At 36.9% G+C, this 12,524-nt stretch overlaps 1 pseudogene; it reads left to right on the top strand.

The window, feature by feature from the left end:
- Window positions 1–4,652: 4,652 nt before the first annotated feature.
- LOC114036012 lies at window positions 4,653–11,040 on the top strand (annotated as a pseudogene).
- The last annotated feature ends 1,484 nt before the right edge of the window (window positions 11,041–12,524 follow it).

The following is a 12,524-nucleotide window of genomic DNA, read 5'->3' as shown; positions in this document are numbered from 1 at the left end:
AGTACTTATCAAGTGCTTACTATGGATAAGTCATCATGATTATTTTGAATATAAATTTATGGAATTCTCAGTTCTTCAATATCTGCTTTATAATGATTTTCCTAAATTAGTAATGTTAAAATGAATAAACAAAGGCAGTGCCTGGTGGTTAAATGGCCAAAGAACAAGGAAGATAAAAAGAAAGGCATTTCATAAATGACATTCTTATTATAATAAATAATAATGAAATAGCTCCAAGATGAATTTATTTTGGGTGCTAGTAAATGATATTATGCTTCCTATTTTCAAAATGTTTTGATGTTATTTGGATTTGTCTTAACTCTATTTTTACAGATTTATTTGAGTAATTGAAGATAAGGGGAGATCTATTTTTGAGGAAGGTAACAGCAACTTGATAGAATTGAAAGTTAAGATCTGAAATGTCTTTCCTTCTTACATTTTCACTTTTTCATAAAGACAGTAAGAGCTGAGTTGCCTTCTTCCATGATTAGTCTAAAATAATACATTGTTTCATAACTTTAATATTATGTACATTATTGTACATACATACTTATATTAAAGAAAATAAAAAGAACCAGACAAAAAGACAACTCTCTGTGCTTTGTACAAGATAGCCCATGAATTGGTAGAACCCTTTATGTCTGAACATGGTCATACCATGAACTAACTTGTCTATAAGGTACAACAGAAGGCATAGCCAAACCTTTAAAAAAGAACAGTTGTAAATCGGAATCCAATTCAACATTTATTAAATGCATACTCCATGCAGGACACTGTGGTAGGCATTCATACAAAAAAGAAAATGGTAGCAGCTAGGTGGCACAGTGGATGGAGCAGTAGGCCTGAAGTCAGGAAGATCTGAGTTTAAACCAGCCTCAGATACATACCTACCAGCCCTGCCCCCTTCTATTTGCCACTTCTTTTTCCAGGCAGAGTAATCAAAATTACCATTTCTTCTAGAAAGGATATGTTAATAATTGATTACCACATGGATCAACTCATCATCTCTGTGATTTCCCAGATACTACCTCCTCTGTCCATCACTTTCCTACATATGTTGTCTTCCCTTATCAGAATGAAAGCTCCTTGAGGACAGGGACTGTTTCACTTTTATATCTGGACACACTGGGTATGAAACACTTATGGGATGTCTAGTTGGAAATGTTTAGCAGGCAGTTGTACATATGAGACTGAAGCTCAGGAGAAAGATGAGGTCATTATACATAGATTTGGTGGTCATCTGCATAGAGATAATAGTTAAAACTATAGGAGCTGATGAGATCACCAAGAGAAAGTATAGTGAATGAAGAGGAGAGACTTTAGGACAGAGCCTTGGGATATGCTCTCACATACAGGCAGGACAAGGATGATAATCTTATAAAAGAGATTGAGAGGAAGAGAATTAGAAGACAGTACAATTATAAAAACCAGAAAGAGGAAGTGGTCAACAGTGCCATACATTAGAGAGAGATCAAGAAAAATAAAAACTGAGAAAAGGTTGTTGGTTATAGTAATAGAGATCTTTGGTGACCTTGGAGGGAGGGGGAAGGACAAAAACTAGACCAAGGGTTTGAGAAATGAGTGGAAATTGAAAAAAAAAACAGAGGCAAGGTATGTGGATAACTTTTTCAAGGAGTTTGTTTGTGAAAGGCAGGAAAGCTAAAAGACAACAATAGGGTTAAGCTAAGTCAGTTTGTTTTAGTAATGGGGGAGATGTGGACATAAATAAGGGCATCAGAAAAGGAGCTAAAAAAAGTTGAAAGTTATGGAGAGAGGATTTGATTAAAAAGGCAAGCTGGAAAAAATGGGAGGGAATAGCATCAAGGGCATTAATAGAGAAGTTGCCCTTCACAAGAAAGAAGACTTCCTCTTCCTCTGGGATTAGAACTAAAGTAGAAAGAGTGGGTTTGAGGTGATTTGAAGTATGGAGTTGTGAAGAAGAACAAGCTTTTGATAGTCTTCAACCTAGGAAACTAGGATGTCATTCAAAGACACTGGGAGCAGCAGCTGAGGCAGCAGTATCATGGAAGTGAACGATTTAATCCAAGTTGAACTAACACTGTAAATCTTTAGGATCAGGAATGGTGAAGCTGTGCATTAGGAAAGTTTCCTATATATGACTTCTTAATTGCAAAACCCAATGGCCTCTTTTTAGTGATCTTTCTCTTAACTTTTCTAAAGATTTTGATACTATTGGACCTCCCACTCCTCACCTCTATAACTCATTGCCCTTCTTTCCTTTTTTTGCTTTCCATGATATCACTCTCTGTCTCCTGGTTCCCCTCCAGACTCTCTACCAACTCCTTGATCTCTTTTACCATTTTCTCTTCCTTTACCTACTTCCCAAGTCTCTGTAGTTACTACCATTTTCTTTTTTCTTGATGTTGCCTACCGTGGCTATTTCCTTTACTCCTATGGATTCAATTATCATCTCTATGCAGATGTCTGCATTTCTAGCCTCAACCCCAATTTGTTAAAATTTATTTTTGTTAACTGTATTTCAATAAAATTGGTTTCTTTTGTATCTTTTAAAAATTCCTGGGGCAGCTAGGTGGCGCAGTGGATAGAGCTCTGGCCTTGGAGTCAGGAGGACCTGAGTTCAAATCTGACAGACACTTGACACTAGCTGTGTGACCCTGGGCAAGTCACTTAACCCTCACTGCCTCACCAAAAATCAAAAAAAAAAATTACTGCAAAGTTTCACAAAGACCTACTATGATGCCCCATCATGGAATGAAGGAAACATTAGGTTCTTTCGGGTTGCATCAGTGGAGTACAGGCTCTGACAGGTTCTACCATGTTGGAAAGGCTTAAATTTCTGCCCAGTAATAGATTGTGTCGGCTTTGGACGTATCAGCCAAAGTATGGAGAGGTTTGTCCCCAGGAGACTGACTACTTGGTCATGAATTCTTTGCCTGTAGCAACCAATGGAACAATAATAACTCAAAAAAAAAAAAAGATTAAAATGGCCATTAGTCCTGTGCAATTTTCTTTCATATCTACAGTTACAGCCAGTCAGTCAATGAACGATTATTAAGCACCTTCTATGTGCCTGGCACTGAGTTAAGTGCCGGGGATACAAAGAAAGACAAAAGGCAGCCCCAGCCCTCAAGGAACTCCCAGTGGCCTAGCAGCAGAATTGAGGACAGACTTGCTGAGAATTACAACTTAGCTGTTGGTCTGCTAAATGTATGATCCTTGTCCAGTGACTGAATACAATACAACTGGAGGAACCAAATTGTATTGATCTGAACATTCTTCTTGCTATGAATGAAACCAGAAGACATCAGAGTTCAGGAGACATTTGGTAACTTTGTATTTTGATGCTCATGAGAAACATTTGCAGAAAGATAACCACATAAATTATTGTACTATAAATAATACACTAGCATATGATGCAGAGATTGAAGTTTTAGAGAAATTCTATTAAGAACTTGGTAAGACCCTCCAAATTAAATCAATATGTGCATTAATATGTGGTGACTTCTGTGCAAAGGTGGGGGGGAAGGAAGGACAGTTAAAAAAAAGTTAGAAAACATTGTTCCTAAATAAGGAAAAAAAAGTAAAATTTCATAGACTACATATTAGTCCTATAGCTATGTAGCATGTATACTTTCTTCCAGAAGGTGGTTTATAGGCTTGGACATGAGGAACAGTAAATAATCATGACAAAAAATGAAATTGATTATATTTTAGCATAAAGGAAGATGTAAGTTACTGATGTGAGTCGTTTCTGGATATCTTGACTGGATAAAGTCAGGACATTGATATATTAAAGTAAAAATTAATACCAAACTAGAAGGAAGAATAAAAATATGTTGATGGGGTGTACAACTGAAGAACTTCCAACCTGCCCTATTTAAGCAAATTATTGACATGGAAAAATGAGAAATGGAGAAAAGAAGAAACATCAACATAATTACCATTGCCTAAGGAATTTTAGAGTAAATCAGTTAACACAATGGGGAAACTAAAAGTGCCTAGAAACCATCTGTGTCAGAAAATACTTAATTTCCTAGAAAAATGGAGAGCTATTGAAGCCAAAATGAAGTCAGTTTAGAATATAAACTCATTTGTAAAATGTGACAGAGAAGTTGGTAGAAGTTGTATTCAGTCATATCTAATAAAACAGGAAGAAGTACAAGGCAGGATCAGGAAGGGAACCAAGTTTATAGAAAACCTGATGAGAGATTCAACTACTTTAATCACCTTAGGTGCATTTTTATAAGATGGAAGTGAAACAGAAAAGCAGACATAAAAACCTATCTTTTTTTTTTGCACCTCTTTTCTCCATCAATCATAACAGAGCCACTGAAATTTGTCCTCAAATGTCATATTGTCCATTGCATTAAGTGGGAATGGATTAAAGAAAGTAAAGACAAAAAAAATAAGTTGGACTTGACTAAGGATAAATAGAAGAATTCCGTGCGTGAGGCAACACAGTTTTGGGATCAAATTTTTCAGGGATCAATTATCAAGATTTGGAAAAAGCCACAGATATTTTTGCTTCCATAAAAAGGTCACTAAGAATATTAATTACCATCAACTCATATGCCTACTTTCCCATCTATTCAACATTTTAATGAGAAATAGCTACAAATAAATATAGGGCATCCTTAAGGTATGAGACAGGAAAAGACAGACTTTAGCAAATGATATTCTATACCAAACATCTTTACAGTGACACAGGTGACTAAGAGGTGTGGAAAATGCAAGATCCCATTATGCTTATTATCCTTTGACAAAAAAAAGCATTTGACTCAGTAGTACGAAACTGCATGCATATGTAACAATCATACAAGATTCTTTGAAAGATAACTGAAGGAAAAAAGTTCTCAAAGAAGCTGCTTGGTCTTGGAAGGACAGAGGAGTTGATGGCAAAAACCTTTCCATGAATGATATTTTTGCAAATCCAAAGCCTGAAGATTTTCTTGCATAAGATTTTCTTGTGAACTCTAAAAATGGTATATGGGATTGCACTGGACCATTTTTTACATGATATCAGTGAATGTTGAAGTTATCAACTCACAGATGATGGAAGGCTTCTTACTATTACATAACTTGTTTATTTATATGGAATCTTTTCTTCACATCTGCTGGGTGAATGATTTTGAGTTTGCTGATATTCTGTATCCAAAAGGAAAACATACATTCAGTTTTTAAGTCCCATTATCAACTTTATTCACTTCAGAGAATCACATTGAGAAATATACATGTAATATTTATGGCAATACAAATCTTCTAGGGACAAAATGCAGAAGCTACATGTAGCAAAACAGGAAGCATTGATGAAACTGGAGAAACTTGACTCTGTCCCAGTGAAAGAGCAAGCGGAGTTCAAGGAACTCTTAGCTGATATTCAGGAGTTGCAGCAAACACTGAATGGGTTTAATCAAAAAACAGTAACAATACAAGAAGGAAATTCCCAGAAGAAGTTAGATTTTGCTGAGACCACTAAATGTTTGAATGAATTAAAATTGTCATCGGTTACTTTGAAAGAAGAACAAGAGAGTAGAAAAACAAAAAATTATGGACTCTCCAGAGAAGTTAAAAAATGATAAAGAGAAAATGAAAGAGACAGTGCAGAAACTCAAAACTTCACAGCTTTAAGTGACTGAGAAATACGAAGCCTACTGAGACACAATTGAGGATATGCCTTCATTCCAAATGGAGCTACAGCTGTATCAAAAGAAAATGGGGCAGCTAGATGGTGCAGTGGATTCAGCACCAGCCTTGGAGTCAGGAGGACCCAAGTTAAAATCTGACCTCAGACACATAACACTTACTAGCTGTGTGACCCTGGGCAAGTCACTTAACCCCGATTGCCTCACCCAAAAGAAAAAAGAAAAGAAAAGAAAAAGAAAATGCAAGAGCTTGCACAGAGTGTGGACAAAGTAACGAGTATCTTAAAAGAGGACCAATACTTGGAGGACCAGACTGAAAGTGCTCAGATAGAATTAAAGAAACTGATGACAGAAGAAACCTCATTGAAAAGACCAGTCATTGTTGAGAAAGAGAAGCTTGCCACAACCTAACCAAAGATAAATAAATAAGAAGCAGGAGGGATGGCAAGCAACATAAATGCTTAGTACTTGAAGAATATAATAAGCTTCAAAAGAAGAGAGATGTATGTGAACAGGTGATTAATCGCAATGTCCAAAGAACCAAAATTGAAATAGAATAGCTCAAAGATGTTACTGAAAGTGAGAAACTGAAATTTCAGGAAATCTTCCTCACCTTGAAAAGTGCTATAGAGAAATACCATGAAGCCATGGAAAAGGCAGTAGAGGAGGGCAAAGCTAGAATGGGTGAAAAAGCTGCTGAGCCAAAGAGAAAGAAGTTTAGAATTTACATTATGCTGAATCGCTTCACTTTCTTTGTTCAGAACTTATACAAGTGTGTGAAATTTCATAGTTTTGAGAAAGGGAATAATCAAGTAAGACAATTTGAATATTAGGAGAAGGAGACTGGAGCTCCCTGGATGGAAATAAAAACATGCTTTGATACATAATGATCTTCTAAAATCATAATATGCTTTAAAACTTTTTTTAAAAAATTTCTTGTCAATAAAGTAATTTTCCTTGGGCTAAAAAAAAGAAAGATAACAGAGACAACTTTCTTCAGTTACCCTCTGATTAATGCAAAATAGGGAGATATATCCAGAAAAGGTGTTCGCCACTCTCCAGGTGGATATCCACAGAGCAATGAAATCAAAGAGGAAATCACTAGAAGATGGTTGGTCCTACAGTTGCTCCTATTTTCCTGTGACATTGTGCTGCTTTCCTTAAGTCCCCAAAACACTAAAGAGCTTCCAAAATGAGATACATCACTCAGAGAGAGCCTTACACAACATACACACAAAGCAAATGGATGAAAAAAATGCTCATTGTGTAGACTATGAAATGTAGTTGGATAGCAAGTCTTAGACCTGGTCTGTTGCTAAATATATCTTGGATAGACACTGAGAGTGAGCTTGGCTAAGAATTTAATAAGTTGAAGGCAGTGGGCTGAGTTGCCTTTGGGAAATTTTTCATTGCTTTTAATGACCTCATATATCCCTCAGATAAAGGCCTGTGTTTGTTTGTTTGTTTGTTTTTTTAAATCAGTATATCCCAGTGACCCCATAAGGTTGCAAATCATGGAGTACTATAGTCACTGAAGAATTAAAGTTGTAAGCTGATCAAATAGCAAGGAAGAGGTGCATGGTGGGCACTGAATAGGCTATAAAATATTACCAGTGAAGAATGGTGAAGGAATGGCATAAATGATTTCATGAGAGAGATGCAGAACAGAACAGAAGATGTAGGAAAGGGAAGAAAAACCAATGGATAGCCCATGTGCTCCACAGTCATCCACATGGTATCAAGAGATAGAGACTCCCTATAAGAGGAATTATGGGAGGATGGGTACAAAGTAGCACAGGATAAGATATGGAACAAAAGTGCCTAATAGGGTACTCAAATACATGAGCAGGAAGATGGTAAGAGAGCACACCTAGGTATGTGCCCTCTATGAATTTAAAACATCTGCCCAGGTGTTCCCGATGTAGAAAGAACTGAAAGATGTTATTGCTAACCTATGTTAACAGTTGTTGAAATTGGTAGGATCAAGATTTACAGTTGGAAGGGACCTTAGAGATTATTTATTTATTTTATGAATGAGAAAACGGAGAGGCCTCGAGAGATTAAGTGACTTTCCCATAGTCACACAAGGAGTTAGCTACAGATGCAATATTTGAACCCAGGTCTATGACTGCATATCAAGTGCTCTTTACACTGATTTTGGAATAAATAAGTGCTACTGAACTATAGAAGGGTAAATGTTATGTTTTTTTTAAAAAGGAAACTGCAAACTACAGTGAGTTTGTCTGTTTTCTAGTGTAGCCTCCTCTCCTATCTCATCTCTCTCTTTGTTCTCTTTCCCTCTCCTCTCCTTTCCTCTCTACCTCCCCATTATTTCCTCTCTCTTTTTTCTTTTCCTTTCTCTGTGTCTGTCTCTTTCTGTGTGTCTCCATCTCTTTTTCTTTACCTCTCTCTCCTTCCCCCTTCCTCTCTATGTTTCAGCTTTTCCCTCCCTTTAGGATTAAGAAGATTGTCCCTTCAGAAAACAATCACACCCCCTTTTGTCCTTGAATCAAGGGCATACTTTGTATTTCCATCCTGACCCACACTCATCCATTTCCAGTGGCCACTTCAACTCATTTTTCACCTTTAAAGGGGAGTACTACACCAGCAAAATTCTACCATTAATGAAATGGTTTGGAAAAACCGACATCTAGAAAGGGAAGCAACTGAAAGTCTGCAGAGTTTCATCAAAAACAAGTCATACCAGACTAACCTCATTTCCTTTTTTTTTTTTTGGACAAAGTTACCATACTGGTACATCAGGGGAAGGTTGTATACATAGTTTACCCAGTTTTTTAGCAAAGTATTTGATGTTATCTCATGCTATCCTTTTGGACAGGATGGAGAAACATGTTAGATGATGAAAATTATTACAGCAGGAATTTCTCTTGTGCTTTAAATTTTGCAAATCAGTTTTACATAAATTTTCTCATATGATCCCCATAAGAATCAGTATAACAAAGTCAGTAGAGTATTGGATAGAGCAGGGAAACTTGGCTTGGAATCTCACCTTGGAAACTTACTAGCTGTAAGACTTTGGGCCAGTCATTCAACTTTTGAGCCTGTTTCCTCATCTGTAAAATGGAGGAAATATTTTCATAGTGTTGATGTGAAGAAAGCACTTTACAAACCTTATAGTAATATGAGAAGTATGTTATTTTGAAATATAGAATTGCCCTTTTATAGATAAGAGAGATAAGGATCAGTCAGATTAAGTGACTTGACCATGGTCATATAGGAAGTATCAGACACAGGTCTCTCCTGATTGTATAACTTTATACCATATCATGCTTCCTCTCTAGTACAGGTAGGTAGATTAGGAACTAGGAGAATGACTAAACCCAAGCAGTGTGGCACAGCAGCTGTCTTCAAGTATTTAAAGAATCATCTGTCCCTTAGAGAAGCATTAGGTTTGTTTTGCTTGGCCCCAGAGGGCAGGATTAGGAAGAATTGGTAGAAGCTGTTCAGAGGCTGAATTGGGTTTGATATAAGGTAAAACTTATCAATAATTAGAAAAGTATCTGACAATGATCAAATGAGGACTCACCTGTACAAAAATATTCATAACATCCCTTTTTATTGTAGCAAATGACGGGAAACAAAGTAAGTACCCATCAGTTAGTGAATACTGGCTGAACATATTATAATACATGGACATAATAGAATGCTATTGGCCAGTAAGCCAGTAAGTAAAGACAAATATGAAGGAATCAGAGAAACTTGGGAAAATTTGCATGAACTGATATAGAGAACATTGAGAACCAGGAGAATACTTTCCATGATGACTACAGTAGTGACAAAAAAAACAAAACCAGTTTTGAAAGATGTCATATCTCTGATCAATTGCAGAGAACAATCATGACTTTAGAAGACCAGTGATGAAATATGCCTGTTTCTTCTTGGCATATAGGTGATAGACTAAGGTACAGAATAAGACACACATTTTAAAATGTGGCCGGAGTTATTTTTTTTTTCTTGACTACACTTATTTGTTCAGGGAGGTGGTAATAGTGTTCTATTGGAGGGAATAAGTTAATAGGTAGTGAGAGAGATTAAGAAAAAAAGAAGGGGGCAGCTAGGTGGCGCAGTGGATAGAGCACTGGCCCTGGATTCAGGAGGACCTGAGTTCAAATGCGACCTCAGACACATAACACTTACTAGCTGTGCAACTCTGGGCAAGTCACTTAACCCCATTGCCTAACAAAAACCAAAAAAAAAAAAAAGGAAAAAAAAACAACCCACAAGAAACACAAAAAAAGAAAAAAGAAGAAAAAATCTTAATAAAACATTAATAATACACAGAAGAAAAAAAGTCAGAAGTTTACACAAAGCAACTTTACCACCTTGTTAAATTTAATATGCACTTTAAAAACTATAAATAAATTCATAGATACATATATAATTTTTATTCTTTGTATATTGAAAAGTTTGTGTTTGTTAATGATTAAGTCCATAATTTTTAAAAAGGATTAGCTATCTTAGAAAGTAGTGGTTTCCTCTTACAAGCAAAGGACCGGTAACCACTTACTGAAGATATTTCAGAGAATGTCAAAAAGGATTGTAAACTTCTTGAGAGCAAAGACTATTTTCACTTTAGTCTTTATGTCCCCACACAGATTGTGGCATATAGTAGGTGCTTAATAAATGCATGTGTATTGACTGATCAATTCTAGTTCAGGTATGTTTTATGAGTTTCCTTTCAAATGGGATATTCTGTGATTTTATGAATGAATGACCAGGGATAATGTCTACATAAATTCTCATTCCCTCTCCAAGAGGTTTTCATGCTTTTTTCAATTAATCAACAAGTATTTATTAAACACTTAATATCTGCCATGAACTTTGCTAGGTCCCAGGAATAAAAAATATAATGGAGGTTTAGTGAACAAACAGATTTCAACAGTTCATTCAAATGGCATCTCTACATATGACATACACTGGGGAGATGGCTTCCTGAAGAAGTGTGACGATATTTAAGGGAAATGCCTTGGAGAGACTGTGAGCGGTGCACGGACATTCAATAATTGCTTCTGATTGGCTGGCCATTTGATTCAGAGCAGCCTTTTTGAATTGGTTGCATAATTGGAACTGTCAGAGCTTTTAAAAAGGCTTGTGTAAGTTTTGGTTGTTTCATTACTGCATTCCTGTCTGGAGGAGAAAGGTGACTACTTCATTCATAGCATCTGATGAAAAACTATGCTTTAAGGTAAAAGCTTTTAGGCCTTCTTTCCCCTCTAAGGCCATATGGCTTTCAAAAAAGAGGACCTTCTTGGATTTTTCATTCTTTCTTTTCTCTTCCAGGTGCTTGGAGTGGAGATGGCAACGTGGTCGGAAGAGCAAGTCACAGGAATTTGGCAGTCGGAATCCAGGTTGGGTGGTACAGCCCACTATTAATGCCACAAGAAGCAAGGAGTGATCATTGGGACTTCTGCCAATCAGAAGATCTCATCAAGCTTTGGAACTTGAACTTGGTGGACCAATGGTATATGGGAACTGAGCTAAGTCAGGACACATAGCTTCCTCAGGTCTAGAGACAAACCCTAAGTGACTTATAGTTGAGGATGTTTCCACTTCTACTGCCTGGCAGGTAGAGGAGAGGGAGTTCCTGATTTGGTTCACAGAATGTTCCAGAATTTGAGAGTTAGAAGGGACCATCAAGTCTAACTCATACCTGGAAAGAATTCCCTCTATAGTATCTTGGATAAGTGGTCTTCTGACCTTTACATAAAGCTATGCAAAGTACCTCTAGTACCTCCCTAGGTAGCCCATTCCACTTTGATATAACTCATAATTAGGAAGCTTTTCCCCATACAGTGCTTAGATTTCCCTCATAATTTCCATCCATTCCTCCTACTGCTTCTCTGGGGCCAAAATGATGCATTCCTGGCATCCTGTTAGTTGCAGTGTTTTGGTGGGGAAATGCACTTTGAGTTCCAAGCAACCAATTTACAAATTAACTTTTGGAACCTTAAAAAGAGAATTGGATTTGAAATCAAAGGACAATAGATTTAGTACTTTAAAAAGAACCTCAGAGGCTAACTGGGTTTAAATTTTGAATCTGCTACCAATATGTTTCATATCTGCAGCCCTCAGTTTCCTCATGTGTAAAATAAGGAGTTTATATTAGAAAACCTCTAAGTCCTCCTTCCGTTCTGAGTCTATGATTTTATGATCTCTACAATTTCTTCCTGTTGTGATCCTATGAGCCTGTTATTAAGTTAACCTGAATGGCCAAAAACAGACTTACCCCTGAACCATTCTGGAGTACCTGTGTAGTGTGACTATCACTCAACAAGAACTTTATCTCATCCAAACAGTTTACAAGCAGGTACTAGTCTTCAAAGCAGGATGGAAGGAAGATAAAGGTGAGAATTGTTTGCTCACCACCAAATAGCAGCAGATTATTATCACCCTAGAAAGCATTACTGCTCTGTAAAAGCAAAGTTCAGAAACACTTGAACTCCAGACCCTTAAAAGGTGCTATTTTAGGCTAAATGTCTGACCCTTTAAAGGGAAAAAAATTTGGAAGGGTGCTAAAGCAAACCAAGTTAGAGATCCAAAATATCCACGGGGAAGAAAGAAACTCTGGCTCCCTCCATCTCTCAACAAGTCTTTAAAAGCAAACCAGCCTGTTCTCCAGCAAATTATACGTCCCAAATGGCTAGGAATGCTATTCCTAGGGAGTGGAGAAGCTCTGTGAAATTCTGCAAATCTCTTAATCCATTTAGAAACCCCTCCCCCCAACCAAATTAGAAGAAATGAATTTTTGTCATGAAAATTGCAGCCCAGCCCTAGCAGTCTTGTGCAGCCTCAAAAGGGCAGAATCCAAGAATCCTGGGATGCTCTTGAGAAAAAGAAAACAAAACAACTCGTACCACAACTTCTAAAAAGCCAACCTTG

This window comes from Vombatus ursinus, unplaced genomic scaffold, assembly GCF_900497805.2.
Source record: "Vombatus ursinus unplaced genomic scaffold, bare-nosed wombat genome assembly UNPS02009573.1, whole genome shotgun sequence".
NCBI lineage: Eukaryota > Metazoa > Chordata > Mammalia > Diprotodontia > Vombatidae > Vombatus > Vombatus ursinus.
Note: the sequence above shows the minus strand (reverse complement) of the source record. Positions and strands in the feature narration are given on the sequence as shown.